An 18,020-nucleotide genomic window follows, 5' to 3' on the forward strand; every position below is an offset into this window, starting at 1 on the left:
GAACTTGTTTTTCATCATAATAATGAATTAAATTAAGTTCTCGTATACCTAAAAATATATTTTCTATAAACATGTATGGATTATTGGATATGCCTTTTTATAATAGACTATAAAATATTATGTGGTGTGCGTATGGAAAAAACATAAAAAAACTTACTCTATCTATACAATTAGACATTTAATATTAGTTAAAACGCCTGGAACTCGCTTGCAAGCTATGCTTCAAACATTATAGTTTGTATGGCATGTATTTTCATCTAAGTAAAAAAAGAAAATATAAAAGGTATGATATACGAATTTAAAGACAATTAACAAACAACAAAAGCATTCAATAAATTTTTGAAAAAGCTTACCGCACATCCGTCAAATAGTCACTAGTAAAACCTCTCACACAGATTAGATGTGTACCAGCCTTAGAACAATGGGCTTTATGCATATTTTCCTTTAACGAACAACCTCTGTTGTTTAATTGATCTGTGATGTTATTTCTTACAAAATGATGTCCAGGTGTGGCGATTTTAATAAGGGTCAAGAAAAAGCATGTCTTTAAAACTGAAACAAATTTTGTACAACTGAAACAATTATTGAATTAAAATTATGTCTATTTTAGGGTTTGACCATAGAGTAATATAATATATGGGTTTGACCAAGAAGCTTATATCTAATACACTGGAGATTGCACTATGAACGTTGACTTGTCACGGAAAGGTATGACCTTGAATGACGCCTGGTTGTTCCTTCATCCCTTTCCACCAACTTGCCAAATTAGGTGTGAAAGGGACAAAAAACAACCAGGCGTTATTCAAGGTCATAAATTCCCGTGACAAGTCAACGTTCATAGTGCAATCTCCAGTGCATTAGATATAAGCTTCTTGGGTTTGACGAAGGTTTGACCATGGTTTGACATTTTACATCATAGATACGTGGGTATTAATAAAATATATTGTTACAAATATCGTGGGTTCTAGGTAGTTCTATTTTATAAATAAATTATAGCAAATAAGGTACATAAAAAACAGTGGCGGTACGTTCATACAAGCCGAAAAGCCCGGCTTGCCTAAGGAATTCGCTACGAGACAGGAAAATACCCAAATTCACTTTTGAATATTCGCGCGCAACGAGCAATTCAAAATTTGCTCCGAAATTCAATGAAAACTCACCAACAAACAATGTCGAATTCGAGTCAAACTTTTTAATTTCATCCTTCTTGTTATCTTAATAAAGTCGTACTTTGTATAAACAGTGCGGTGTCCTTCTTGAGTGACATATTATAGTTCTCTCGCTTGCACTCGTGGGCTTTTACCGGGCTTTGCGCTTATCTCTTCTAACGTATGAAATTTCGTTGAAGTAGCTACATACCTATCTATAGAATTCTATAGCAATTTATATGGCCAACAAAGCCCGGCTTTAACAGTGTGAAGATAGTTACGATTGCGCGTCGCGCGAACGAACGTCGTGAATATTATTGTTATTGTATGGTTTAGCGCGTGATTATACATACCGGTGTAATTTAGGTTAAGTTTTTCGAATTTTGTGATAAAATAAGTGTCGCGACACAGATTGTATTGTAAATTGTGATGGTTTGCTTTGTGCTCAGCGGGGAAAGGTAAAATCATTAAACTTTACTGTAAAACAACGATTAATTTCTTCATCAAAACCAACTCCCGATTTGTGCAGTAAGTAACATAAACCAAATTTTAATTGTAATGTTTACGAATTAATCGATTTCATGAATGAGAATTGGTTAGAAGAAGCCTTCTGATGAAACTTGCACATATTTTGGTATTTACGATTCTTGCTAGTTGTTCTTCCACGGAGCGTGCTTTCTCAGCGTTAAATCGAATTCATAGGTAGGTAGGTACGTATTTAAGAAATACACAAGGCCAAGAACGCCTTTCTGAATTAACAATGACTGTCATTGAGAAAGAGCTGTTAATTGAATTAAAACAATCACCTAAGTAGGTACCTACTTCTATTCTGATGTTATAAAATATTTCCTTTAGAAAGATCGGCGTTTTGAATTAGAATATAAATGATCTGTACAATTTTATAATATAATGTCATACAGTTTTATATAATTTATAGATATAGATTTTAATATGATTGTAATGGTAAACGTTTGACTCAACTGTTTGCGGGCGCGCGTGAAGATTTAGAAGATTTGATTCGGTATGTTCAAATTTTTTATAAGTTTTATAACGAACATAGGTACCTACCTACTTAGTAACACAGTGTATACCTAATTCAAGAAAAGGGTACCCAGCAAACACTTCGAAAAATTTGGGCTTGCCCAGTCCTTACACCCTAGGCACGCCACTGATAAAAAACATCAAAGATAAGTTTACCGTCTACGTTAAGAATCTTTCACAGAAAAAAAAATGTTTTTCTACGTCCATGCCAAGAACATTTTCCACCAAGTCAACACGAGGGAACGAAAACAAATTTATTTCATTCGGAATTCATTTAAACAAAATCATGTAAGTAGTTCTAGTATCCATATTATTGAAACTATATTTAATTTTCTTTCAAAAATATAATTTATTTCATTAAAAATGATTACTTAACACTATAAAAATAAAAACTTAAGACTTTTTAGTAGCCGTATTGGTAGAGGGTATCTACTATCTACCTCATTTCTAGAATATTATAATAATATTATGTTATATGTACTATATCAACTGGATTGAGTGCTTCTATCCTTTATATTACATATCACCAGTGGTCCGCCCCGGCTTCGCCCGTGGTACATATTTCGCAATAAAAGGCTATGCTATCGCTATGTCCTTTCTCGGGTATCAAAATATCTCCATACCAAATTTCATGCAAATTGGTTCAGTAGTTTAGGCGTGATTGAGTAACAGACAGACAGACAGAGTTACTTTCGCATTTATAATATTAGTATGGATTTAACGCAATACCTATGTCCGATTTTAATTTCCGGACCTTCATACGGATAAGACATAACAGCGAAATAAAATATCGGTATGTAATCATTTTATATTATATTTCATGAAATTATAATCGATTTCAAATATATATTCAAATAACATTGAATACACAACAAACCTTTAAATTAACTGGTCAACGAAGATTTAACAATAAACTAACAATTACACACTCAATTTTCAATTATTTTATTCACAATTTTGTCGTAATAAAATATTAGGTACTTTATTAGCCCCGCGTTTGCCGCTGAATTTTAAAATTGGAATACATACTTTTTAATGACATTACTTTTTAATTTGATATTATTGCCATGTTGGTTTTGAATGATGGCCAGTTCCTAAAGATATTGAAACAAAAAAAAACATTTTATTTTCAAGCTATTGAACATTTCAGATAATGCTTGGCGTATAGATATAATTTATTATTTATGTAAAATCATTTGCTCCAAATATTAGAAATAGTTACGTACATAAACGTTTTTGACATGAATAGAACAATTTTATATTACTTCCATACAAAAATAAACGCTAAAATTAAAAGCTTTGTGTTTTAATCGTTACGAGAAAAACTATCAATGCCTATTGTTTTTCGTTTTCAGTGTTTTCAACGGTCGTTTGATCTGTCACGTCTATATTCAGAAACAATGTGTTTTGTTTTTTCGATACTTTATTATTTTCAGTAGTGCCAACAACAGTAATCCATACCTACTTAATATTATAAATGCGAAAGTAACTCTGTCTGTCTGTTACTCAATCATGCCTTAACTACTGAAACAATTTGCATGAAATTTGGTACCTTTAGAGATACATATTTTGATACCCGAGAAAAGACATAGGCTACTTTTTCCCCGGGACATAGGATAGGTTTTATCACGGAAATCCCCCGGGAAGGGAACTACGCGGGTTTTTCTTTGACTGCGCTGCGAAGCCGCGGGTGAAAAGATAGTAGGTACATATATTAAATATTTTCAATTGTTCTTTTTAATATTTGACGGAAACTAATGTCCTATATTTATATCTAATTTTCACGTCGCGATCGTATTGTTTATCCACTAAAGGAACTTATATTTAGCACATGTTAGTTATGTTGCAGTTACACGATATTTTAAGAGGTACATAGATTGCACAAGTCACTTGACACAAGTAAAAACCCCTTAATGTTATGTTAATGGATGTGCTACAAAATACTTATACTTAGATCAAGCAGTCTTCAAATTATCATAATTTCAATTAATCCATTTTTAACTATTCTATAAATTCCTCAAACCAAAAGTAATGGATGCTCATTACAAGATTACAAGATTTCATGCTTGTCTTGTTGATATTTAGTTTTTGATCTTACCGTCGTTTACAGGCTTCATTTATATTAACTTAATTGGGAAAATGCTCAATGATATTGAATTAAATTCATGTAACATATAAGCATGACGGTGCCACGTGTTGCATGGTATTGTAAGTCATCTCTCGTGACAGAGTAATTTAACTGAAATCATCGGTGCGACCTTCAAGACAGTGTTAACTTTATCTCGTTAACATGCCTATTTTAGGATACCAATAAGTGATTGGACGAAATATTTTTACTCTATAATATATTTTATTTTTTATTTGCATTGATTGAATTGAATGTCGTATAAAGTGCTCTCATGAAATTAAATCCCAAAACGCCTAGCCTACCCAACAGTCTACATACATTTCTGTAGGTTTAATCTACCTTCAATAACCATTATTTATCTATACCGGTCATCAAAATATCAAGATTGAATTTTTATGAAATAATTTCAAAAATATTCACATAATTTTTTTCCATTTGTTATCCATAATAATTAAAAAAAGAAATAGAATAAAATTTAAAAAATATTCAAAAATGGAAGTGTGAAGTCAAATTTCAAGATGTTGACTGTTTGTTACTTGTATTACGTGCCCAGACAAACTAGCATGTATTATGAAAAATCGAGAACTTTCTGTGTTTACGTTACAATTTTTCCAGTATTATAGAAGTTTCGTGAAATATTGTATGTATACACAAGTTTTCAGTGCTAAACTAAACTTTGTTTAATTTCGTTTAACTAGGGTCGTTCAGGAAATGTTTTTGGAGATTCGGCCTTAAAATACTAATGGAAAGCCAAAATTAAATCATCTAATTTTATTTTGGTACTAATATGGTAAAAATGTTCTTTACAGGAAGGTACAGTGTAATAAAGAACATCAATGCTCTCCAATTGTTTTGTTGCTTTCACTTCAGAAATTGCGAACCGTGGGATCGGTATTTCACTACCTTTATTATTTTACATTATTTATATTATTTTTTAACGGCTTATAGGTTTTTGAATTATTTCAATAAGGATGGTAGGATATTAATAATGTTGGCGGTATAAGGTTCAGCCACCTACGAACCGGGTGACAATGTGCGGACCGATCAAGAACTGAAGAAACATTAAATTAATTGTAAACATAACATCAAAGTGAAATCTATACATATAGATTTGATTCAAAATTTTTTTGGTTAACCTAGATGTCGTAAATAACCAATAAATAACCTTTTATGCCGCTATAAATCTATCTCAGACTACGTTTTACGTGTTTCCTGTTGGTCTACTGAAATTTTTACGACGAACATCTTGAAAGCTCTCATATTTCAATTTATGTTCTCTATTTAGTAAAAACAATTGACACTCTAACGTTCATAATTCTTACCGAATAATTCCATTTCCTTAAAAAATAATACTCAAAATTTATATTAATATTATCTTAATATTCACTGTTAAACACGATGCTCAGCAATAACCAATCGGAGGGACATTAATAAAATATCTATAAAAAATTAACGCTTGCAAAAAAATCTACGCGGCAAACTTATTTTTGGGGAAAAACGTGAGAAAATGCGATCCACGCAACGTTCAATGTACGACTGAAAGCCTGATATTGAAATCGGAACTGCCGAAATTTTCACGCAAACACCTTAATTGTTGTATGAAGGAAAACATCACTTTGTTGTAGATATGTGTAAATTGGTATAGCTATTAAGCTAGTAATTGACGAACATAAATGTATATTTAGTGTACAATTATTTAAATCATAAGACAGTATGGAAAATGCTTTAATAAAATGGAAATTTTATTTTGGATTAAATATTAAAGCGAATTAATTGATTCAGAAATTAATATGAAATGCAATCTACGATCAATATTCAAGAAGGATGATTAAATTTAATAGGGAAATATTATATTTCATTAAGTAAGTATTAAAATGGCTGTATAAATGTCGATTACTTTTATTTATTTACAAGCGGTCTGCCTCGGCTTCGCGATGCTACATAACTCAAACTCAGTCATTTATTTCATTAACTAGCTTTCCGCCCGCGGCTTCGCTCGCGTTTTCAAAGAAAAACCCGTTCCCGTTGGATTTCCGGGATAAAACCTATCCTATGTCCTTTCTCGGGTATCAAAATATCTCTATACCAAATTTCATGCAAATTGGTTCAGTAGTTAAGGCGTGATTGAGTAACAGACAGACAGACAGACAGACAGAGTTACTTTCGCATTTATAATATTAGTATGGATTAGCTTTCTTCTAGAAGCACTTTTGAATCGTCAAAACATTTACCACCGATGTGACATGTTTACGTTTTCTCTCCAAAGAACCAACCTCGTACTTCAAGGAATATCATAAAAAGAGAATGATCGAAACAGTCAGCTTAAGCAATATAATGTCAGTTATTTGCGTATATTTTCCTTGATTTTCCTAAAATCTTAAAACGATAAAAACCCTGACAATAATATTAATTAATTGTCCATTCTTGCACGCCTTTACTCAAATTTCTCACTGAGCCAATATTTGGCACTTTTGTCAGACCCTTTCAATTTTATTTTCATAACTAGCTATCCGCCCGCGGCTTCGCCCGCGTTTTCAGAGAAAACCCCGCATAGTTCCCCTTCCCGTGGGATTTCCGGGATGAAACCTATCCTATCTCTCAAGTTGGATCGAACTGCACATGGTGTGCGAATTTTATTATAATCGGTTAAGTGGTTTAGGAGTCCATTGAGGACAAACATTGTGACACGAGATTTATATATATTAAGATATAAAATCCGACATTGCGTGGAACGCATCAGGTTGTCGGAAAAATATAGCATTCGAAGGTTTGCTCTCTATAATATTCTCTTGTTCATTAGATATCACGATTTGATAAAATAGATTTTTCGATTAATCTTTCGTTCTTTAGTGATTGTTTCGTTATTTTCAGAAGAAAGTTTATATAAATGAAATATAAAATCATATTTCACTTTTCTCTGCAGAATGATCTTAAGAATGCTGAATTTCCGAATACATCATCATCTTTAACAGCCTTTGATAGTCCACTGCTGGACGAAAGCCTCTTCCAATACATAATATGACCTGCGATACTTCAAGAAGAGAGCGGACACTTACCTCTTAAAGGCAGGCAACATATTAACAAACGACCATTTCTTGTGGACGATCAATAAGACCTAGGACCTACACTTCCATAACAGCGAACTGATAAATTCTAGCTTTTATTATAATTCGAGTTTCAGATTTTTTTTAATGTAACTTGAATCCATTCTTGAAACGGCTAAAGTGCATAAAAATCGAACCATATTACATATTATCAAAACGGAAATAAGAATAGAGAAAAAACATTTTAAAAAACTAGTATAATATTATCTGTGAACATAAGAACAAATAAAGTTGGCACACAGAACAGTAAGAGTTGGCATGTGGTACCTACTCATTAATTATTATTATGATGGATGTCTTTTTTGACCGACTTCAAAAAAAAGGAGGAGGTTATCAATTCAGCCGGTATATTTTTTGAAGTGAAACTTCTTTATCGGGGTTGGACAAAAATTTAGTGTAACATTAAAACATTTTTGCGTTACGCGTGATATTTTTGCGTTACGCCGTACGCGTGACATTTTTGCGTTACGCGCCAACTTTACAACTTAATCATTAGGAATTTCTTACCTCTATTGTTCGAACAAAAATAAGTTACCGACTTTAAGAACGTGCCGACAATGTAAGTACACTGTTGTTTCTTAGAAAACATATTACCTCTATTGTTCGAACAAAAATATGTTACCGACTTTAAGAACTTGCCGACAATGTAAGTACACTATTGTTTCTTAGAAAACATTTAAGGAGTATACGATAATAAATCTATGACTCAGGTAAATACGTATTTGTCGAGTCGAAATCCTTTATAAGTTGAAAACTCTATATCTCGAATTTTTGAACTACGGTGTAAATATAGCGAGGAGCGAAGCGACGAGCGTGTTAGACTAACATATTTCTGTAATATTGTATATAGTAAATTATTTTTTGAAAAATAAGGTCATAAAGAAGTTTCACTTCTTACGCGTGAACTCTAGCTGTACACGCACACATTTTTCTTTATGTATGTACACCGATCACTCCGAGGTTTCTGAGCCGATTTACGTGATTCTTTTTTTGTTAGATGCGGGATGGTGTCGAATTGGTCCCATAAAAATTTTATTTGGATAGGCCCAGTAGTTTTTATTTTATGAGCATTTTTGTCTGATTTCGATGACTTTATCGAAATGCAGCACGTGACTTTGATTCACTTCCCGGTAACCGATTGAGCTGAAATTTTGTATATGTATGTAAATGGGATAGCAATGAAACATTATCATGACATAGCGCTGATTTGATGATGGAATCCTGTGATGGAATCGGAAGGTGGCCATAGGAACTGGGTAATATATTGACTCAATTTTATCGAGTTTGGGCTCGTGTTGAAAAATACACTAAAAAGTATTAAATAAAAATAACAGCGTTAAAAACAACCGACTTCAATATTTATTTTTATTGTCTAATTGGTTATATACTTATGGCAATAAAAATAACAAGACAAGGTGTTATAACGTCTGATTTATTTTGGGTACAATATGCTTTATACTTATAAGTACTACGTGCAATCTTTATTAATGGTGAACATTGTGCTTAATCTACCTATGTGGAAATATACAGTCCATACTTGGAGGTATAAATATTTTAACCTGTTTATTGCAATGTAATCAATGACATTGATGATAACAGATTAAGTTACAATATACATGTCTTATTTCAGCTTTACTAAAACAGAAACAGATGGTTTAACGCTCTAAGGAAACAGAAGAACACACAAAATATTATTTACTATTAAAGTTTAGGATATTTATAAAAAAAACTCAAAGGTAAAAACTTATTTTTACGTTTTAAAATTTAAACTTTTGTCTCAACTCTGATTAGTGAACAAATTGGCCTCAATCTTATTAACAGTGAAACACAACCAACGCCGATTAGTCTTATTCCATGAATACCTCTATACAATACAAGTTAAGCTTATCTATATATCCTATCTTAATATCTTACTAAGGCCACAGTTTTACAATATTATACCCTACAGTAAGGCAACGCCTTTGATGTCGCGCGATGCCGCCGCCAGTGTAGGTACTTTCGCTGCGTTCGCGAAAATATGCTAGGGTTGCAACAAATGGGAAATAAAACAATTGTGATTAATACTATTATGATGTAATCATTTATGTTTATGTACATTCAAAATAATTTCGATTGTTAAATCTGATGTAATTATTTGTTCTTTTATATATAATTACATAATATATTGCACTTCTAAATATTTACATGACACTTTATTTTTGGATGTTCTTAATTGTCTTTTATAAAATTTAACTAAGTAATGCATTCGCATTGGGATGAACAATCTCATAAGAAAATAATGAGGACAACATATCGTTTTGATTTAAATTCTACAGATACAAATACAATCTATCTAAAATATTGTTTTCTTCTGGGATTTCGATTTCATCCATACACGGAACAGTTTGTGCGCGCCATTATAGAATATGTAAACTGTATAAATAATAAAATTATTACACAAAAAATACGACTGCGTCGTCCTTTCGCGCTAGGTAATGCAAACTAAGCGTGTGTGCGGTACGCGGCCCGCGTCGCCCGACCCCCCGCCAGTTCCCCTCCGTTTCTCTGCACAAGTACCTACATTCGTTGCCGTACTGTATAGATATTGTAATACTGTGATAAGGCTTTTTGGAAATTCAATGACTCAATATCGCTACGATTAAATCTATGGATTTATTATATTCTAACAGAAATGAGCTTAAAATTTTCCCTCTAAGGTGAAGACTGGAATGTATAAGTTTTTTCTTTCTTTCTCTGAATTGATGAAAACAAATTAGTAGTTGTAATGTTTTAGAGTCTAGAGGTGGTTAAAATTGTAAGTACCTGATATTTATGACTCTTTTAGGGCCTCGTTCACCATCTCCAAGTAAAGCGTTGATTAGTTACTTCTTAATTAACGTTAATCAGCAAGTAAAGGTTACGAGTATCTTTTGTCAATTTCACAAACGAAACATAAGCTCCGAGTAACAACTTACTGGTTAAATGAGTAACGGAACAAATCGTACGTCACATTCGTTCAATATTACGTCAATGTCACTCGTCAAACGTCATTGCACTATTGCAGCTGTCATATTATTCATATATATATTTTGTTAATTGTTGTGGATTGTCTCTATGTGGTATGTGGTCTGTAGGGTTGGAAATACGCGTGTGATTTTAATTTGTTAAGTTATTATATTAAGTACTTACCTATTTAATTATCATGAATAAAGTTAAAAGAGATAGAAGTGCAAACTTTTCTATACATGAGAGAGATATTTTAGTCTCTCTTGTACAAAAATACCAAGCTGTGCTGGAGAATAAACAAAGTGATGGTTCGACGTGGAAAAAGAAAGAAGCCGCTTGGGAAAGCATTCAAAACGAATTTAATGCTCGATCTGGAGGCATATTCAGATCGACCAAAACATTAAAGGTCAAATATGAGGGCTTGAAACGTATAGTCAGGAAAAAGTCGTTTCATGTTGCAGCACCACTCACCTTTGCGATGTAGGCATTATTTTATGTTTTATAAAGTTATGCACCTGGTTAACTGCATATTTCGATAGACGAAATCTAGCGAAAAAATCAGTTTCATCGAGGTCCGTAAAATAATCAACACGGAATTTAAATACACGAATCCTTGCTATTCGTTGTGTCGAAGAATATTCTAATTCATCCAACTGATGATCAATTAAATCAAATAAATCCATATTTATTCGTTTATTTAAAAAAAAATCGTTGGTGATATGCAAGAAATGACAACAGACAACCTTAACCGTCAAGTAAAACACGCTAATTGGCAGAAGACGTGGCAAGTAAGTTACGGGTCAGTTAATCTTATGATTAGTGCTACTCGGACGTCGTGAAACTCGCACTTGAAGTTACGGGTCACTTTAACTGGCGATTAGCCTACTCGACACTTTACTTGAGGGTGGTGAAACAGGCCCTTAGAGTATTTCTTATCCTTACTTCTTGAAACTATACAATCAAATCCTTACAGGGTTGAACATGTGTTAAACAAATGTTGCATCAGTTACTACAATACAATAAAATTTCAATATGAGACAGACAATACCTTTAAATAGAGAAACTTTTGCAGCCAAACTCAATATTTCCTACCACGGCCCCAGGAGAAGGAACCGTGGGTTATGTCGGATTCCTACCAACTAAAACCCCACTGCGTTCCGTCGAGCCCATATCGAAAGCATAATATTAGCATATTATTTCGGTGAAAACCTTTGAAAAACCCATTTTTTGACCTTTGACCTTATTTTTTCCCCGTATAACGGAAATACGATTTTATATATATAACGGCACAACCCTTTCTTGTTCGCATAGGCAGATAATAACTAGACCGATGTTAATGAGCAATAATTTCTAAGAATTATTTCCCCAAACCAAGTTTGTCCCCGATTTCTTGGAATCTACGAATGCTACCTGAGGTTATCATACCTTTTTACATAGCTTAGAACATGCACATGTTTTGAAAAACATCTGCAGACACATTTTCATAGATAGAGATTTTTTTTCAATATCTTTGTTTAAAACGAGTTAACTCAATTACTTTAATGTTATTATTATTTTTAGTTTAAAAGCCATTTCTTTGAATTGTTTGCAGCGATATGGATTTTTATTGCTGAGAATTATTGTTTAACTCAACCTCTACATAAAAACTAAAAAAAAACCCATACCAAATAAGTAAAATAAAAAAATTAAACGCTAAATGCGAAGATAAAGTGGCATTTTCAAGAAAAAAATTAAAATTGCAATAACTCTTCAACGGCTAACTTTTTGATATGGTATTTATTATAAGATCAAATCAGTTTGTTTTGACCTACTACACGCTCTCAACAGGAATAGGTCGACTTAACCTGTAACCCTGTATATATAGATTTTAATTTGGAATTGTGTTTTGACCGATGCAGATGTTACCAATTTTCAGCTAGATCTGAATTGAATAAAACTGGTTGGTTTTTTATATAAAAAAAAACCGGCCAAGTGCGAGTCGGACTCGCGCACTGAGGGTTCCGTATTTAATACCTATTTACTACTTACGTATTTAATACCATAATTTGGTATGAATTTCAATTTAATACCTCTACGCGTTTATGAGGAAATGGGTAGTAAGTTTAAAATTATTAAAAAAATATATATTATGTGATGTAACTAAAAATTTATGGTTTTCGTAATTTTTCCTTTATCTATGCTATAAGACGTTGCTTCGTACCAAATTTCAAGATTCTGAGTTCACGGGAAGCACCCTGTAGATTTTGATTCCCTTGCACGTGTCGAAAATTTGCGGCATAAACGGCTGTATCTTTTGATTGCGTTGGCTTAGAAGTTTGATTTTTTCACAGCTTCAAGGGACAGTAAACCTGAGTAATTGATATAAATTTCAGCTTCATACCTCCACGCGTTCCTGAGAAAAAGGGTCTTGACAGACGGACGGACGGACGGACAGACGGACAACAAAGTGATCCTATAAGGGTTCCGTTTTTTCCTTTTGAGGTACGGAACCCTAAAAACTAATCGATAATAAGCGTTTTATTTGCCTGTAATTTATAAATTCTCTATTTAAACAAAAGAAAATTGGCTAGACTCTGAGAACGATAGTTTTCATAGAATAATGCTGATAAATTATGTATAGTGAGCTTTTGTGCAAATACTCTCAGGTATAAGAAAGATAAAACTGAAATGGTTTAGTGGAACATGGTTATTGGTTAATCGTTCACTAAATTTTTATTCCATTATTTATTTTTATTTTTGTAAGGCTTAATTAATAATAATTATTGCTCTAATATGAATTATAATTGAGACAGACTAAAATAATATTAATAAGTTCGCAACTTATTATCCGTGCTCCCTACTCCCTGTTTGCTATACGACTGGCAATGACTGACGACGGCCGACGAAGGCGGCGGCGGAAACGAAGAAAGAAAGTGCCGCGGACGGTGAGACGGCCGCGGCGCCGGACAACCAGACGATTGTCTGGCACTGCGACGCAACGCGTCCCGTCCGACTAGGGTCCTTCCGGTTTCCTCCACTCAGCTCAAGCCGAGATTCGAGATCCCCGTCAAGAGGGGGGGACGCCCTTGCGCATGTCGTTACCAGGGTGAACCTTCAGCTCACCCACGCGTCCGGTTAAGATGTAGAAGCCCTTCTGGCTAACATCGAGAGACACCACACAAATACAAAGCAACACAATAACGATAGTCGCAGCTGTAAGCCGCGTTCGATAAGTTGTTTGCACCTTTAGCATAGACCCGTACCAGGCGACTGACTGGTACAGCGATGCAATAGCGGCATGTCTGATCCTTTGTTTGAACCAGGCGCCAGACGGGCGAGACGGCCTAATGAGGAGCCGTGTTTATTAACTTTAAATTGCGCAGTTAAGTTATTGCGCGCTATATCAGATCATTTAATACTTCTTTAGACGGATAAATACGCATATTTAGGCTATCAAATTATTATTCTTAATATAGTACATACTTACACAATTTTTATGGAAAACGCACGGAGAATGTCGTATAACCCACATTATTGGAATTCTATGCCCCAAAATATAACAAAGGATGGTACTTAGGGGCTGTCCATTAATCACGTGAGGCTCAAATGGGGGGGAGAGGTCCATCAAAACATCACGAAATATCACAAGGGGGGGGGGGGGTAAAGTAATATATCACGTGTATTTATTTTTCGACAAGCGCGCGATACTCAACCGAAAAGCGGCGTTACATGTATGTAATTTTTAGTCAAACGCGTACAACTTTTTCGCATATCTTTCATTATTTTTTTGTCATTCAAAAACAAACTGCAATCTTTCTGTCTACCTCTGAACGTTTATTATAGTAGTCTTTAATTTACTAAAATAAAATTAGATGATAGTTATATACCAGTATTTTTTTATAAATAAAAAATTGATTCTTTGCAGGTACGAAAAAATACACGTGATATAGGGGGGGGGGGGGGGGGGGGGGGGGGTAGTCTTAAACCTCACCACGTATCACCAAGGGGGAGGGGGGGTCAAAAAATAACAAAAAACACATCACGTGATTAATGGATGGCCCCTTAGTAGATATTTAAAACGACCTATAAAAGAACATAATACAAAAAAAAACTTTCAAGAATTCATTAAAACATCAAAAAGAATAGGAAAACAATAATATTGTATTGCACACTTTTTATTTGGCCCAACTAACGAGATAAGAAACTGGTTTATGAAGGCACATCTTTTGTCTTCTCAGCGAATAACAAAATATTATGGTGTAGGAACCGCGTCGCGAAATTATGTTCTAAAATAGTGTAAAGAATTACTAAATACTGAGATAAATGTTTAAAGAGTTTTAGCACAGTAAGTAACAGTTAAGTGTTAGTAGAGCAACTGATACCCAATTTCAAATAATGTCCAATATTTATAGTCTAGCAAAGGATTAGGAAAGTCAGGTAAAATCTAATGAGTACATAGAAGTAATTTAGGTAAACACAATCACATTCACTAATGATCATTGTTAAAAAAATATATTTTAACTTTTTCACTTTCTGCTATTGTCTTTGTAATATTGTATACAAGGGTGTTTGTGTTGTCGTAGATCCTATCCTTATTATTCTTTACGTAATATTTAATCCTCGTGGTAGTGTGCTTCCAGTGATCACTAGTTGGAATCTTGGATAGTTTCTGCATATCATACATTTCAATTTTTATTAGATGCGTCGCTTGGTCTACGTCGTCAGAATTTTAAGAGATCTATGCTGACTGCATGACTGCACCTGTTCGATCTTATATAGCACCATTCTTATCTAAAGCAAATTCCTAAGTACAACGAAACTGATTGTAACTCTATGAGTCAACAAACTTATCTCACGTTCCTTCGCAACAGGCATCAACCTGTTTTGTGACTCCCACAAAAGAATGCGATTAAATATTCACAAAACGAAACTGATAGTAACTTTATGAGTCAACAAAGTTATCTCAAATTGCTTCGCAACAGGCATCAACCTGTTTTGTGACTCCCACAACAGAAAGCGATTAAATATTCACAAAACGAAACTGATAGTAACTCTATGAATCAAAAAAGTTATCTCAAATTGCTTCGCAACAGGCATCAACCTGTTTTGTGACTCCCACAACAGAATGCGATTAAATATTCACAAAACGAAACTGATAGTAACTCTATGAATCAACAAAGTTATCTCAAATTGCTTCGCATCAGGCATCAACCTGTTTTGTGACTCCCACAACAGAATGCGATTCACAAAACGAAACTGGTAGTAACTCTATGAATCAACAAAGTTATCTCAAATTGCTTCGCAACAGGCATCAACCTGTTTTGTGACTCCCACAACAGAATGCGATTCACAAAACGAAACTGATAGTAACTCTATGAATCAACAAAGTTATCTCAAATTGCTTCGCAACAGGCATCAACCTGTTTTGTGACTCCCACAACGGAATGCGATTAAATATTTACAAAACGAAATTGATAGTAACTCTATGAATCTACAAAGTTATCTCAAATTGCTTAACACTTGCTCCCACAAAGAATGCGATTTAATATTTACAAATCACTATAATTGAACATTCCTATGACAAACATTGAAAAGATTGGTACTGTAATAATCTGCTAATAACAGTAATATCATGGATACACTAGAATTACAAAAACATAAAAAAGATTCATCCCAGTCTAGAAAATAATGTTTATGCTGCTAATAGACTGCCTATGCCCTGCCTATATGCAATTTGGATGCGGATGATAAACCAGGTTCACACTGGGTAGCTGTACATATCGATACGAATGGCATCGGTCAATATTTTGATTCATATGGACAAACACCTGAGCGATATCATCTCCAGTTTTTGAAAAGAAAGTGTAAGAGATGGGACTGGAATATTGATAGGATTCAGAATGATTGGACTTCAGTTTGTGGTGAATATTGCTTAATGTATTTGATATTGCTAAGTTTCAGGGATATTCAATGCATAGTTTTACGAGCATATTTACAGGGAACACACTGTACAACGATATTTTAGTGGATGAGATGTTTCGCTCCTATTTTTTAAGTAGACAAGGCTACAATTCAAATGTTCATCAATAATTATTTTTGTATAAGTAGCAAAATGGACAAATAAATGATCGCCAAATATAAAACTCGCTTTAGCAAGAAATCAGGGACACCCCGAAGTTCGGTTTGGTTAACAGAAAGTAGATTATTTTAGGAAATGTTATTTGGTGACCATTTTCCATAAGCAACACAAACCAGTAGATAATAAGCAGCAACATTTTGGAAATAAAAATGGCAGTAAAATGTATGTATGCAGGTATGTGTTTTATTGATGATTCAGAATAGCGATTAACGAGGTAGATCGCAACAAAGAAGTTTAATACAAAAGCAGTGATAAGCGAAAAGCGAGGTGCACAATGAGTAACAGATATGAACGCCGAGTTGGGAAGGTGTTGGAGGAACAATAGATAATAGGAAAAGGTGAACAATGGGACGCTAATGACGGTACTTAACTACTTACAGACCCACCGGATATCAATTAGATATGAGTAAATCGATCTGCACATCTCCGAAACCGTACACTAAAATGGATCGCAGATTCGAGCTCAGACGACGCCAAAACCTTTTTTTTTTTGGTCGCCAACATTTTGCTTGTGTGCAGATATCGTATCGCATCGGCGAGCATTGACGATATCAAATCGGATAATCTGAAAACGCATTTAGACTTTATATTTTAACTTCATGAAGGCGGTTTCATTGTTTGTTAAAAATTATATATTTTTCTATTTAAATTACACTTTTATAACTCGTTTTTTCCTCATGGGTATCAATTACTCTTTGTAGTATCTCTCCTGTACAACGAATAGTATTTCCGAAGATAACCAGGAAACATTCAACATTACAAACTTCACCTATTAATATTTAAGTATTGGTACAATAATGTTTATTAATTAGTGTTTTAAACAACAGTATTCTACAAATAAAACTCAAGGTCAATTTAATTACAAAGAAAAGCAATCAACAATGCCATTAACAACTATGAGCCTGTGTATGAGCTTTGCAATAAAAGCGTGCAAACATTGAGATATACATATGGAGACGACACCGCCTACATCACTTATGTTCCGCTCAACATACGCCACATGGCGTAACTGCACGCTCATTTTTTATTTGTTTTAAAGTGAAACGCATCAAATATGCCTTCGCAAAAATAATACAAATATGTAATACGGAAAAGTGCAAAGGAATAACTTTCATCGGTAAGTACCTAACTAGATAATAATTTTTAAAACATACCTATTTAGAGCAAAGAAATGACAGATTTTGTTGCGTGCAAAGGTCTCATTGATGGCACAGTGCACACACACTTTCAAATCGTTCGAAGCAGACAGTGTCTGCCCTTAGCAAACCATAGAGGACATGACTGTGCAATATATAAAAATAACATCAACAAAATCGGACGTTCCAGTCATAAAGTGAATGCGTAGCAGACACGTCAGCAGTGTCATTCCAAATAATTCGTTAAAAACAATATATTTTTTAATTCCTTAATCCTATAATTACTCACGTTTAATTGAAGACATTGTATATTTAAATATATAATATTAAAATTGGTAATATATTATTCATAAATATGTA

At 33.7% G+C, this 18,020-nt stretch overlaps 1 protein-coding gene across 1 annotated transcript in view; it reads right to left on the reverse strand.

The window, feature by feature from the left end:
* LOC123696047 (protein singed wings 2) overlaps positions 1 to 18,020 on the reverse strand; it is a 48,181-nt gene that overhangs the window by 29,030 nt on the left and 1,131 nt on the right. The window lies entirely within an intron of this gene.

The sequence above is a fragment of the Colias croceus genome, chromosome 12, assembly GCF_905220415.1.
Source record: "Colias croceus chromosome 12, ilColCroc2.1".
Classification (NCBI taxonomy): domain Eukaryota; kingdom Metazoa; phylum Arthropoda; class Insecta; order Lepidoptera; family Pieridae; genus Colias; species Colias croceus.